This window comes from Lactuca virosa, chromosome 4 (genome assembly GCF_052849685.1).
Source record: "Lactuca virosa cultivar CGN04683 chromosome 4, Lactuca_virosa_CGN04683_v6, whole genome shotgun sequence".
In the NCBI taxonomy this organism is placed as follows: Eukaryota; Viridiplantae; Streptophyta; class Magnoliopsida; order Asterales; family Asteraceae; genus Lactuca; species Lactuca virosa.
Genome location: NC_136429.1, coordinates 345,900,271 through 345,916,040, shown reverse-complemented (window position 1 = coordinate 345,916,040; position 15,770 = coordinate 345,900,271). Strand labels below are relative to the sequence as shown.

Here is a 15,770-nt window from a genome sequence, read left to right as displayed (position 1 = left end):
ACTGGAAGGTAACTCACCTCAATGTCACGTAGTGTCTGCACTGATCTCGATGTGGAAATCAACTCTCCTCGACTCCTCTATCCCTACACGACAACTCTTCCAAGTTATCAACTCATTCTTATACTCGTAACCCTTACAAGGGTCACACAACCCTAGTCAATGTCAAAGTCATACCCATGGTCCAAGTCAACTTTTGGGTCAAAGTCAACATCTAGTTGATTCGACTCGCCGAGTTGGCCCGCCGACTCGCCGAGTTGGCATGACCACACAATGCCATAATCTCGTCCTTACTCGTCGAGTCTAGCAAGAGCTCGACGAGTTCGCCTTCAACAACACCTCAGACAATCTTCAACCGACTCGTCGAGTTCGTTCTTGAACTCGCCGAGTTCATCTTCATCCATAAGAAGATGTTCAGTCTGTGACTCGACGAGTTCCTCTTGAACTCGCCGAGTCCGTCTTCATAAGTTGGGAGATTGCTTTGGACTCGCCGAGTCTGTTCTTACACTCGTCGAGTCCCATGATTTCCAGGTCCAAAATAAACGCCTATCAGGCTGAGTGTTCCTTCCACTCAACCAAAAAAAAACATTTCCAGGAGACACTTTTGGGAAAAAGCGTCCCGACTCACCGACTCACCCAAGTGACTCGCCGAGTCCCTCTTTGTCCAACACTATACAATCGATTATAATGGGTCTTAACGCGTCAAAACCATAGATCTGGCCTCCTAGGGTTCATTTTATATGTAAAGCTCCAAACTTGATGCACATGCATGGGGCCTTTGGCTCAAAAAGCCATAAAAAAGGGGTTTATATGATGCATGGGTCTCCCATGGCCATAAAGTTGGCACCTTTATGCCATGGGAACCCTCAATGGCTCCAGATCTGAAGTCTTAATCCCAAAATCGAGGTTGCATCCTAGTATGGCTCCAAAATGGCTTCCAAAAGCCCTAAGTTACTCCAAAAGAGTATATAATGAAAGAAGAAACAAGGTCTAGACTTTTTACCTTCTATAAACAGGAAATGAAGCAAAATCTCTAGATCTCCTTACTCCTTTCTAAAATCCCAAGCTCCTTCTTCTTCTCTTCAACCTTCTATCTTGCACAAAATGGCACAACAAGCTCAACAATCACTCAAAAAGGGTTTAGGGTTTCAATCTAGGGTTTCTCTGAGTTGGGAGGGTGATGGAGGCTGGTTTGGGACGAGATAAAGTGTTTCAATAGGGTTCAAACCCTAAATATTAGGGTTTTGTCCAGACAGCTCCTACTCATCGAGTCGGTCTTCCGACTTCGTCGAGTAGGTCACTTAAACCCCCGATCCAACAGTCGAGTCTACTCGACGAGTTGGGCCTCCAACTCGCCGAGTCTTAGAGTAAATTGCAATATTTATTGAATTTAAATACGTACCAGGAATCGGGTGCTACAAATCTCCCCCACTTATTTTAGACTTCGTCCTCGAAGTCTGCTGCTGAATCTGGAAAAAGCTCGGGGTAGTGCTCCCTCATCTCTTCTTCCGGCTCCCAAGTCCATTCTGACCCCTTGCGGTGCTGCCATTGCACCTTCACCAGCTCCACGCTCTTGTTCCTTAGGTCCTTCGACATCCTGTCGAGGATCGTCACTGGCCGCTCGATGTAATTCAGGCTGTCATCCACCTGAATATCCTCCAAGGGAACTAGTGCCGAGTCGTCCACCAGGCACTTCCGTAACTGGGAGACGTGAAACGTGCTATGAATCTGACTGAGTTCCGATGGCAGGTCCAGCCTATAAGCCACCTTGCCCACCCGGGCTATACCCTGGAAAGGTCCAATGTATCTGGGGCCCAACTTGCCCCACTTCCTGAATCGGATGACGCCTTTCCAAGGTGACACCTTCAGGAGGACCACATCCCCGACCTGGAACTCCAGGTCTGATCGGCGCTTGTCGGCGTAACTTTTCTGCCGACTCTGGGCAGTCTGAAGCTTACTCCTAACCTGCTAAATTCTCTCTATCATCTTGAGCACCACTTCGGTGCTCCCCATGACCCTCTGTCCGACTTCGCCCCAACATATCGGGGTCCTGCACTTCCTCCCGTACAACATCTCGAAGGGAGGACGATCGATACTCGCGTGATAGCTGTTGTTGTAGGAGAACTCAGCTAATGGAAGGTAGGTATCCTAACTACCACCAAAGTCTGGAACACAGGCCCGCAGCATATCCTCCAAAGTCTGGATGGTCCGCTCACTCTGACCATCCGTCTGCGGGTAGAACGTTGTTCTGAAATGCAGATGAGTACCCAACTCGTGAAACTTCTTCCAGAACCTGGAAGTAAACCGCACGTCTCTGTCCGAAATCACCGAAACTGGCACTCTGTGTCGAGCTACTACCTCTTGGATATAGATGTCGGCCATCTTCTCGGCCGAAATGCTCTCCTGGATCAGTATGAAGTGGGCACTCTTGGTCAACCGATCCACGATGACCCAAATCGAATCCACTCACCGTGCAGTCCTGGGGAGCTTGGTGATGAAATCCATAGTAATATCTTCCCAGTTCCACATGGGAATGTCCAGCGGCTGCATCTTGCCGTGTGGCCTTTGGTGCTCGGCCTTGACCTTCCTGCAGGTCAAGCATCGCTCTACGTACCAGGCGACGTCCCACTTCATGCAGGGCCACCAGTAATCGGGTCGAAGATCCCTGTACATCTGCGTTGCCCCGGGATGAATCGAGAATCGGGATTTGTGTGCCTCCTGCATCAGAACCTGGCGCACACCCCCATGATAGGGAACCCACACCCTGCGGTTTAGCGTCAATAACCCACGGCTATCATAGTCGAAGGAGGAAATCAGTTCCACAATACGCTCGCTCTTCCGATGTTCCTCCTTCATAGCCTCCTGCTGGGCCTCTCGGATCTGCTCCAAAAGTGGAGTCACCACCGTCATACTCATGCAGATGTCTCTAATCGGCGCTGCCTTGCGGCTAAGCGCATCGGCCACGACATTGGCCTTCCCCGGGTGGTAAAGGATCTCGCAATCGTAATCCTTCACCACATCTAACCACCGACGTTGCCTCATGTTCAGATTCGGCTGATCCATTAGTACCTCAAACTCTTGTGGTCCGTGTAGATGGTAAAACGGACCCCATAGAGGTAGTGTCACCAAATCTTGAGGGCGAAGACGACCGCCCCCAACTCCAAATCATGCGTCGGGTAGGTCGCCTTGTGAGGCTTCAGCTGCCTCGAGGCATAGGCGATGACATGCCCTCTCTGCATCAAAACTGCGCCCAAACCTGAAATGGACGCATCATAATACACCACGAAATCCTCCACGCCCTCGGGCAGGGCGAAGACCGGCGCCTTGCACAGTCTCTGTCTCAACGTCTCAAACGCTGCCTGTTGCTCAGCGCCTCGTACAGTCTCTGTCTCAACGTCCTTAGCGAAAAACAACGGCTTTCTTCGTCAGCCGGGTCATAGGTACGACTATCTTGGAGAAGTCCTGAATGAATCTCCAATAATAGCCTGCCAATCCGAAGAAACTCCGAATCTCAGATGGAGACTTCAGAACCTCCCAGGCCTCCACTTTGGCCGGGTCAACCAATATCCCGTTCTGGTTGACAAGGTGCCCCAGAAACTGCACCTCGCGCAACCAGAACTCGCACTTGGAGAACTTGGCATACAAGTTATCCCTTATCAGGGTGTCCAAAACCTCTCGCAGATGCTCCTCATGCTGCTCCTTTGTCTTGGAGTAAACCAAGATCTCATCAATGAAAACTATCACAGACCGATCTAGCATCGGTCTGCACATGCGGTTTATTAGGTCCATGAACGTGGCAGGAGCATTGGTGAGCCCGAAGGGCATCACCACGAACTCGTAGTGACCATAGCTGGTCCGGAAAGCAGTCTTCTGTATATCCTCATCCCTGACCCTCATCTGATGGTAGCCTGTTCCCTGGAGCTGGTCGAACAAGTCGTTGTTGGAAAACCAAGATGTTCCCTGGAGCTGGTCGAACAAGTCGTCTATCCTCGGGAGTGGTTGTTCAACTGCCGGTAATCTATGCACATATGATGCGACCCGTCCTTCTTCTTGACAAACAGGATCGGGGCTCCCCAAGGCGAGCTACTAGGCCTGATAAATCCCTTGTCTAACAGCTCCTGCAGTTGTGTAGACAACTCCTGCATCTCGGGAGGAGCCAACCGATATGGTGCCTTGGCTATCGGAGTCGCACCAGGGACTAGGTCGATCCTGAACTCCACCTGTCGCTCCGGAGGTATCCCAGGTAGCTCCTCTGGGAATACATCCGCGTAATCTCGCACCACCGGAACATCTGCCACCATCGTCTTACCCGCCTCCCGGGTATCCATAACGTAGGCGACATACCCAGCGCAACCCTGTTGAAGGTAGCGCCTAGCCCTCGTTGCTAAACATAGTGCTGGTCCGCGCTGTGGCCTCTCGCCCTGAATCACCAGTTCTCCCCCACTCGGGGTCCTGATAGGAACCAACTGTTGCGCGCAGTCGATCACTGCCCCGTTGGGGCTCAACCAATCCATGCCTATAATCACCTTGTTCCCACGCAACGGAATGGGAACCAAGTCTACCAAATAACGCTCCTTGAATAGCCTCAAAACACAATCTCTGAAAACATGCGAGACTCGAACTGATCGATCGTCAGCAATCTCCACCTCTAGAGGGCAATCCAGCATGCCCGAAGACTTAGGAAACCTCTTGCTAAGTGCAAGAGAAACAAATGATCGAGTAGCACCCGAATCAAACAACACCTGAACTAGAATACCGTTCACATGGAATGATCCTAAACAAGGCAGATAACATAGCACATAAGTATTGTAATCAACATATAATAAAAGCTAGGGAGAAGAAATCATACCCGTCACCACATCGGGTGCGACACGTGCCTCCTCGGTAGTCAACTGGAAGGCTCGGATCCTCACCGCTGGAGCCTCTATCTTGCCCTGTCGGCCATCCGTAATCCGCAGGGTCGCTGGAGCTGGCGCCTTCATTGGCGCTGCTGCTGTCAACTGGGGGTAATTGGCCTTTTTATGGCCTCGCTGGTTGCAGTGAAAACACAGCAACTCCGATGTCTGGAACGTGGGCGCAGGGGCAGTACAATCCCTGCTGAAGTGCCCCGTCTTGCCGCACTTATAGCAGCCTGATGACCCTAGTCTACACACCCCCTCGTGCCGCTTGACGCACTTTCCGCAGCTGATCCGGCCCTGATGGCCCTTCGACCTAACGTCGGATCCCTTGGGTTTCTTACCCGAAACCCCAGTCGCCTGTCCCTCTGTCGCCTTCCTCTTCCGGATGTGCTCCAAATCAATCTCCCTCTCCCTCTCCCTGACGATCATAGAATCCAGGGTCGGGCAAGCTGAGTAGCTGAAATTCTCCCGGATATCAGCTCGTAACATATCAAGATAGCGAGTTTTCCGCATCTCCTCGTCTCCCGCATACTGGGGCACCAACAATGCCCTCTCCCAGAACTTGGCGGTAATCTCCGCCACTGACTCAGTCGTCTGCCTCATATCGAGAAACTCCCTGGCCAACTGCTGAAGCTCCATAGCCAGCACAAACTCAGCTATGAACCTGGTCACAAAGTCCGACCAAGTCATAGTCTCAATAGTCGAGACTCTCAACGAGTCACCAACCGACTCCCACCAGTCCCTGGCCCGGTCTCTCAAACAACCGTCGACATATCGCACCTTCGACCCCTCAGGACAGAAGCTCGTCAACTGTGCAGACTCAATGTCTGCAATCCATCTCTTGGCTGCGATGGGATCCTTAGCCCCATGGGAAATCCGGCACACCACTGCCCCTAAAGTCCTTGAAGGACATTGTGCGTGACCGTGACTGGCTGTGTGCCATGTCACTCCTGAACTCCCTGAGGCGATCCTCCATCAACTCAATGATCCCTTCCTTGATCGACCCGAAAATCACTGGGGTCGACTCAAGGATACCTCTCGTGATCTCAGAAGCAATGAACTCACATAGTCCCTCATCAACTGGCTCGGTACCTGCTACCGAACCTGATCCTGAACCGGATCCTGACCCTGAACCTCCTCCTCCGTGTCGTGTGATCATCACCATTCTGAAACATAACACATAACTGTCAGAATCATACATAAACCTCGGGAAGTCTCATACACTCTAAAGTTCCTTGATTCCATCTTAGCCCTCCTTGACTCGAGTACGGATCCTCTGCTTCCAGTAGTACGGGCCCATACTACCTTTCACATCTATCCGTACTTTCCTCAAGGAGTGCTTCGACTTCACCAAGTCCCTCCTACTACTACTGCTCTCTTGCTAATCCCATCCTAGGCTTACCCTAGGGTAACTCTCCAACCCACCCAGTCCTCAGCTGCTGAAAGATTCCCAGTAATGTCAACTAGCTACCTCATGATTATAGCCATATGCAACAGAGATCAGATAATCCTTCGAGTAAAGGACCCATCCCTATAACGGTTGGACTCAAACAAGAGCTGCGCAATAGGGTCAAATCTATCACTCTGAGATTATCCAGCATGTGCCACATGTGACTTAGCATATTCACTTAATAGCTAGCTCACATTACTAAGAGTCCCACAAAGCACAAAGCAAGCAACATTCAGACAATGAAGAATATAACCAACATATTCCATTCAAATCATCCTATCCCCTAATCAGGAATTTGTTCATACAATGCAAAGGCTCATACAATCAGGCATAACCTAAACAGGTTATCCTATCACTGACTGATCAGCACTAGCATGCAAGTCTACAAGCTCATACAATAGGCATATAAGGCATCCTCCTAGATACTTAGCCCTAATCTAGCATGCAATTCTCATAACCATATCATAACATAACATATCATAACATGTATGGGTATCTTGGGGAAAACATACTTGAGCTCAGCCGGTCGCGCACATCACACATCTTGTTCTTTTTCAAAATTCTTTTATCTTTTCAAATTCCTTTCAAATTCCTTTATATAAAATGATTTTACTTTTGAAAATTTCCATACCAAGTCCTTAGTTTGAGTCCAGACACACTCGAGAGCGTGCCCGAATCCCTCAAACCAAGGCTCTGATACCAACTTGTAACATCCCAATTTTCAAGGTCAAAAATTTCATTTTTAATTAAGTAACTCATAAAATAGGTTACCAAAAACATCACCAACGTCAAATCAATCTATAAAACTATAACAATGTGTCTCGAAACCATATCATCCATAGTAATAAAAATCAGAGTACAATCCCAAGAAATCTCATAATGCGAAATCCAGTATGTGTGTGATGTGCCGCTACCGCGCCGGCTCCTTCCCCTTCGCTGAAGAGGTACCTGAAACCAAAACTGTAAACCGTAAGCACAAAGCTTAGTGAGTTCCCCCATCATACCACATATCATACGTAGCACAAATCTTAGTGAGTTCCCCCATCATACCACATACCATATTATTTAATTAGTATTGATCAATAATTAATTTGGAATTAATTTAGTGATCAAAAGAGACTAGTTAAATATATGATGATTGATTGTGTAAATCATTGATTCTTATAATGTGGGCCAATGATCCATAATTCTTTATTTTGGGCTAAACCAATGTGACAATCCATGGATAATCCATGGAGGTATAAACCCATGGAGCCTAAGGAATATGGAAGGTTATGCACATTAGGGTTTACATGGTGTAACCCTAGTTTTGCCACATTATATAAGAAGACCCTAAGCTCCTAAAATTGGACCTAAGTAATCTTTGGAAGAGTTATAGCCGAATTTTGAGCAAGACATTTTCTCTCAAGTCCTCCATTGTTGGTGGTGTTGTGTGAAGCATTTGAGGCATCACATTTGGGGTGCTAGGCTCTTAAAGGTCCAAGGAATCAAGCTACAAGAAAGGTATGTCATCTAACTACTTTTGTTATACAAGTACACATGTTTTTGTATGCTAGTTAGGGTAATGCTTTGGGAAATCAAATTTCATGTATAATTAGAGAAAACATAGATCCAAAGCATTTAGGGTTGTATGTGCACCTTAAGGTTGTTAGGATGCTCAAAACCCATCACATACCAATGGGTCGAAGGCACCAAGGCCAACCCATTTATCTAGTTGTGATGATTATTGCGGATGTGCTATCGATACATTATGTATTTATGTGAAGACCATGTAGGGGTTCCCATGGCCATTAGTTATATGTAGTATGCTAGTTGTTTTCGTGACTCTTGCATGTAGTGGTCACTTGCGAATGTGCTGTCAATATGTTATGTATCTATGCAAAGACCATGCGGGGGTTCCCATGGCAGTTAGTTAAGACCATGTGGGGGTTCCCATGGCCTATTATGTTATATGCGGTATACTAGTTGTTTATGTGATATATAATATGATAGCAGTCTCTGTGATACTTGCATGGAAGACCCTGGGGGTTTCCGAGGAAGTTGGACGTCAGACCATTGGGGGGTTCCCATGGCATTCCAGGCTAAGACCATGTCGGGGTTCCCATCGCATTTGCTGTAAGACCTTGTAGGGTTTCCATGGCATCCTAGTATGTTTGTATGTTTAGCTTGCATGATACTTATTTGGTTAGCTAAGACCATGTGGGGGTTCCTATGGCAGTTAGTAAAGACCATGTGGGGGTTCCCATGGCAGTTAGTAAAGACCATGTGGGGGTTCCCATGGCAGGTAGTTAAGACCATGTGGGGGTTCCCATGGCAGTGGGTTAAGACCACGTGGGGGTTCCAGTGGCACCCAGTGTAAGACCTTGGAGGGTTTCAAAGGTATCCTTATATGTTTGCATGTTTAGCTTATATGTTTGTATGTATGGTTTGATTGGTAGTTTGTAACGCCCGCAAATTCGGGCTAGTCAATTTAGAGATAATAGGGCTCAAAAATGAGTTTTCGACAAAAGATTATTTAGAGTAAATAATCTTAACCAAGTTTTGGAATATGTCTCAAGGGTTCCGTACATATAAAGAACGCCGAAATCCGAGTTATAACGAAGAAGTTATGGCCCGTCGAAGTTTTTCGGCAAAACCGGCACGGCACCGGGAGACGCAAATAGTGAATTTTTGATAAAGGACTTTTTAGCCTCAGTGATCTAAACAAAAGTTGTAGTATACATTAAACCGAGAACATACAAAAAAGGAACGCCCAAATCTGACTTCGTATGAGGAAGTTGTGAATTTTCTAAGATTTGGCATAGGAGTGCACGACCCGAAACTCGAATTTTAGTTCGAGTGGTTTTTGGCCTACGCGACCTAAATGAGAGTTGAAGATCTCATTAATAGGAACTCAACGGTAAAAAGACAGACGAAAACGGAGTCCGTATGAAGGAGTTACGAATTCTTCGCAGTCATTTAACAGTCTAATCTCCTCCTATTGTTAAATTTAAGATCGGTCGAGAATTAGACGACGGAGTCTAAATGAAAGTTGTAGATCTTGATTTTACCTACGCGTGGAAAAAAGAACGTCGAAAACGGAGCTCGTATGCGAGAATTGTGATTTTGCTAAGTCGGGAGGCTGATACGCGAGTTTGGGTGACGTGACACCACCAGAAAGAGGACACGTGGCACCACCAGAAGGCTGCCACATGCACCAACTCGGCGAGTCTGTGTCAAGACTCGGCGAGTCCATCAGCTAGCCTCCTTATAAATAGAGGTGTCGGGCATTCCAACTTCCTCACACCTCAATCCTCTTCTTTCTCTCTCTACACTCTCTCTCTAAGCTCCCTAACCCCCCCCCCCTAACGTCTAGGTAAACCCCCTAGCACCCGAAGGAAGCCCCGAGGCTCCCGGAGTCCCAAGAAAAGAGCCTTTCGGCTCGAGAACGCTGCTCCGGCGAAGCCCGGTTTTTGAGAAAAACCCGCTGTAAGTGAGCTACACCTAACCTATCTTTAGTATAGTTTATGTTTTAATATAGTACTGTTATTAGGACCTTAAAATAATTATTTGGGCTATTATTATGAGTTATATAAGAGTGTTGCTTAACGCTTATATAATAATAATAATAACTAGACTATTAATTAGTCTCGGTTAACGTTAGACTAAAGCCTAGTGGTATTGATACTAGGTATTGTCAAGGGAAAATTGTTTTGAGATAGCGAAGCGCTGTCCGAGTACCGAGTCACCACCTAATCAGGTGGGTGCATAGTTACTTTCATCTTACACATAGATATGAAGTATTTTATATAAACTACGTGCTATGTGTGCATATTATCTGTATACTTGCTATCTATGCTGGATGAACGATTTTATACAAGTTTTATATGATTTAAATTGTACAAGTATTTATATCTACATAATATGTTGGGTAAAACATGGGTAGATGAAATATGAGTTGGATGATGAGTTGAGAGGTGATAAAAACCATGAGGTAAGGGTGAGAGGTGGATGATGTGAGAAGCCTAGTTCCCAAATGATGGCCCCGTCATTCAGCAAAGTATGGATGACAACCACGTACTATTCTAGACAGTCCAGTGGAACACTAGCAGGCTCGCAACCTGTAGGTGTTGTGAACGATGTGTTCACCCGGTGTACTCTAAACCCAGGCGATCATGCAGACTTGGTGCCTAAACCTTGGCGATCATGCAGACTTGGTGCCAAAACCCTGGCGACTATGTGGACTTAGTGCCTGTTGTATAAACCCTGGCGACTATGCAGACTTAGTGCCTAAACCTTGGCGACTATGTCGACTTAGTGCCTGTTGTATAAACCCTGGCGACTATGTAGACTTAGTGCCTAAACCGTGGTGACGATGGACTTCGTGCCGATTCCCTAGGATGATCCTTAGGAATGAATGAACGAGGAATAATTGATTCTTAGGGTAGATTCTTAAGAGTAAAGAAGATAATGGGGATGGGTAATTGGGTTGATTGTTTGATGTTTAAACATAATAATTATATTATTGTAGGTTGAAAACCCTATGTACTCACCAGGTTTCCCAACCTGACCCACTCAAGCTTATTTGTATCACAGGTGTCGATATGAAGCTACTTTACACTTTGAGATTTAAAAGAGATGTAGATCACTAGTGTAAATGAATGTAAGTTCTGTTTATGCTTATGTTTCTGTATTGACGATGACATCCCAATGTTTTGAAAATGAATGAAATACATTTCTTTGGAAATGATTTGATAACGTATTTATCATGTTTTTCTGGGAACAAATTCCGCAACATTTTTATTAAAAGAGGTACTCTGATTTTTATAAAGCATAACAAAATTGGTCTTTTCTGGCCGTGAAAATGGGGATGTCACAGTTGGTATCAGAGCATTAGTTTAAGCGAACTAGGAATATGGATTTATTTCTAGACTTAAACTTAGAATGCTAAGCAATGATGGTGAGGAGTGTGTCTAATAAATTTTAGGAAAGTACACCTAAATAGACACGAGCACTAGCTCATTTAGGGAAGATGCCTAAATTGCTTTATGTGTTAAATGATTGTGATGTTTTATGATGTTATCGTTTGATCGGATCTATGGTCTGTTGCCGACCGGATCTGGAAATTTTATGTGTGTAGATTTCTAAACGTTTGATTACGGTATTAGAACTGGCATGTAACTTTTGGAGTAATAAGGAGGATTACACGTCTAGATCTTCTTTATCTATATTCTCGTCTCGATGCACTGAATGCATGCTTCCGTGAAAATAACGTCATGGTGAAGACTCATAGAGAATTGAGTAAATAAAGGAAATGAAAAGTCTTATGATAGTGAATGACACATATCGGAAGATATCGTAAGAGTGGTATCTTGCCTTTAGAATATGTCAGGCAGTACGTTTAGAGGAGTACGGTACGTCCGAAGTACACCTTCGATTGGCGGGATGATGGAACGATTGGTGTAATTCCCGCAGTTGTGCCATCGTATGACATTTCCACCACCAACCGAGTTGAAACAGAATTGATGATTGAAGATACGCATGGAAGAAGTCCTAGTAGAGTCTACGGAAAATTATATGATTGTTTGGACACATTTGTATGTGTTAAAATTGTTTTTGTGATAATGACTTGGAGAATTGCGAGACAATACTTGGGACGAGTATGAGTAGGTGTGAAAGGTAGTAGAGGCCTATACTACCGGAAACACAGGACTCGCACTTGGATCAGGGAAAGTCACAAGGTTACCAAGAAGCTAGTAATTGATACCATTTTATTGAAGTATGTCTTTACCATTGTTTCGGTAATGACTAAGAAGATTGTTATTATTCCGACCCTAGTGATCATATCAAATTGAGTCCGACTACGCTGAGTATGTTATGTGGTTCAGAGAATCAAGTTCGATGTAGCATCTGACTTAAGACAGAAGATTGAAATAAAAAGCGATCAGTAGAGGTATCCCGATAGTTGCTTGTAGCTAGAAATGCTACCTTTTAAGATGTGATTAGATCCCATTAGAACAATAAGGAAGGTATAGTCTGTTCTGGAATTTGACTCTAAGAGACCTGAGTCTAAGCGTTGCAACATACGATGATAGGTCATTAGAATATGACACATCGGTCCATTATAGTAATAAAAGAACTTATCTTAAGTTTGTTAAGAAGAAGAAGGAGTCTCCAATAAGGATCGGGAGTGTGAATCAAAGGTCATGATTAAAGGTCTAACATGAGACAGAGAGCGGGAGCGAGATCGAGCGCCGCCTACAGTCAAGGAGTCCAAGAGTTAGATACTAATTCGAAGGAACAAAGAAGTTACGATTATTACCTAGGATGAAGAGATAACGTATGAAGTCATTATACTGTCCTGTTTCGTTGATGATTCCGGGACGTAATCATCCTAAGGGGGAGATAATTGTAACGCCCGCAGATCCGGGCTAGTCAATTTAGAGATAATAGGGGTCGAAAACGACTTTTCGACAAAAGATTATTTAGAGTAAATAATCTTAACCAAGTTTTAGAATATGTCTCAAGGGTTCCGTATATATAAAGAACGCCGAAATCCGAGTTATAACGAAGAAGTTATGGCCCGTCGAAGTTTTTCGGCAAAACCGGCACGGCACCGGGAGACGCAAATAGTGAATTTTTTATAAAGGACTTTTTAGCCTTAGTGATCTAAACAAAAGTTGTAGTATACGTTAAACCGAGAACATACAAAAAAAGAACGCCCAAATCTGACTTCGTATGAGGAAGTTATGAATTTTCTAAGATTTGGCATAGCAGTGCACGACCCGAAACTCGAATTTTAGTTCGAGCGGTTTTTGGCCTACGCGACCTAAATGAGAGTTGAAGATCTCATTAATAGGAACTCAACGGTAAAAAGATAGACGAAAACGGAGTCCATATGAAGGAGTTATGAATTTCGCAGTCATTTAACAGTCTAATCTCCTCCTACTGTTAAATTTAAGATCGGTCGAGAATTAGCTGACAGAGTCTAAATGAAAGTTGTAGATATTGATTTTACCTACGCGTGGAAAAAACGAACGTCGAAAACGGAGCTCGTATGCGAGAGTTATGATTTTTCTAAGTCGGGAGGCTGATACGCGAGTTTGGGTGACGTGGCACCACTAGAAAGAGGACACGTGGCACCACCAGAAGGCTGCCACATGCACCAACTCGGCGAGTCTGTGTCAAGACTCGGCGAGTCCATCAGCCAGCCTCCCTATAAATAGAGGTGTCGGGCATTCCAACTTCCTCACACCTCAATCCTCTTCTTTCTCTCTCTACACTCTCTCTCTCTAAGCTCCCTAACCCCCCCTAAAGTCTAGGTAAACCCCCTAGCACCCGAAGGAAACCCCGAGGCTCCTGGAGTCCCAAGAAAAGAGCCTTTCGGCTCGGGAACGCTACTCCAGCGAAGCCTGGTTTTTGAGAAAAACCCACTGTAAGTGAGCTACGCCTAACCTATCTTTAGTATAGTTTATATTTTAATATAGTTATGTTATTAGGACCTTAAAATAATTATTTGGGCTATTATTATGAGTTATATAAGAGCATTGCTTAACGCTTATATAATAATAATAATAACTAGACTATTAATTAGTCTCGGTTAACGTTAGACTAAACCCTAGTGGTACTGATACTAGGTTTTGTCAAGGGAAAATTGTTTTGAGATAGCGAAGCACTGTCCGAGTACCGAGTCACCACCTAATCAGGTGAGTGCATAGTTACTTTCATCTTACACATAGATATGAAGTATTTTATATAAACTACATGCTATGTTTGCATATTATCTGTATACTTGCTATCTATGCTGGATGAACGATTTTATACAAGTTTTATATGATTTAAACTATATAAGTATTTATATCTACATAATATGTTGGGTAAAACATGGGTAGATGAAATATGAGTTGGATGATGAGTTGAGAGGTGATATATACCATGAGGTAAGGGTGAGAGGTGGATGATGTGAGAAGCCTAGTTCCCAAATGATGGCCCCGTCATTCAACAGAGTATGGATGACAACCACGGACTATTCTAGACAGTCCAGTGGAACACTAGCAGGCTCGCAACCTGTAGGTGTTGTGAACGATGTGTTCACCCGGTGTACTCTAAACCCTGGCGATCATGCATACTTGGTGCCTAAACCTTGGCGATCATGCAGACGTGGTGCCAAAACCCTGGCGACTATGCGGACTTAGTGCATGTTGTATAAACCCTGGCGACTATGCAGACTTAGTGCCTAAACCCTGGTGACTATGCGGACTTAGTGCCTGTTGTATAAACCCTGGCGACTATACAGACTTAGTGCCTAAACCGTGGTGACGATGGACTTCGTGCCGATTCCCTAGGATGATACTTAGGAATGAATGAACGAGGAATAATTGATTCTTAGGGTAGATCCTTCAGAGTAAAGAAGATAATGGGGATGGGTAATTGGGTTGATTGTTTGATGTTTAAACATAATAATTATATTATTGTGGGTTGAAAACCCTATGTACTCATCAGGTTTCCCAACCTGACTCACTCAAGCTTATTTGTATGACAGGTGTCGATATGAAGCTACTTTACACTGAGAGATTTAAAAGAGATGTAGATCACTAGTGTAAATGAATGTAAGTTCTGTTTATGCTTATGTTTCTGTATTGACGATGACATCCCAATGTTTTGAAAATGAATGAAATACATTTCTTTGGAAATGATTTGATAACGTATTTATCATGTTTTTCTAGGAACAAATTCCGCAACATTTTTATTAAAAGAGGTACTCTGATTTTTATAAAGCATAAACAAAATCGGTCTTTTCTGGCCGCGAAAATGGGGATTTCACATAGTTAGTGAAGACCATGTAGGGGTTCCCATGGCAGTGGGCTAAGACCATGAGGGGGTTCCTATGGCACCCGGTGTAAGACCTTGGAGGGTTTCCATGACATCCTTATATGTAGCTTATATGGCTTATGTGATTTGTATGGTTTATGTGATTATGTGGGCTATGCTCTGGGGAACTCACTAAGCTTCATGCTTACAGTTTTGTTTATGGTTTCAGGTATCATCGGTTTGGAAAGGAAGGGCCCGACTTGATCGCAGCACACACACACCCATGTTTTCCGCATTACGTGATTTTGGGATGTAACTCTGATAATTGTTTTAATTAAACCATGTTTTTGAGTGTATGCAATAAGTGACGCTCGTGTTTAACTATATTGAAAAATGAAATTTTTGCCCTTGATTTTTGGGTCGTTACATATTCTTAGGCTATAAAATCTTAGTTATGTACAACTATGATGCAGACACTAAGAAACTACAATAATGATGTCAATTTCATCTATAATACAAAAAGTTCTCCTAGGCTATCAGGCATCATACATCAGGAAATTCTATCATGCAATTTCCTCAAGATCCCTAGCCTACCACTAGCATGCAATTCTATCATAAACGTCATAAACAAATAA

General features: G+C 44.5%; 1 long non-coding RNA gene across 1 annotated transcript; it reads left to right on the top strand.

Annotated features, from left to right (window-relative positions):
* The first annotated feature begins 3,046 nt into the window (after positions 1-3,046).
* LOC145108626 (uncharacterized) lies at positions 3,047-15,535 on the top strand. Its single transcript, XR_013708422.1, has 3 exons — positions 3,047-7,848; positions 14,867-14,933; positions 15,365-15,535. It is a non-coding gene; the product is annotated as an uncharacterized LOC145108626 (long non-coding RNA).
* The last annotated feature ends 235 nt before the right edge of the window (positions 15,536-15,770 follow it).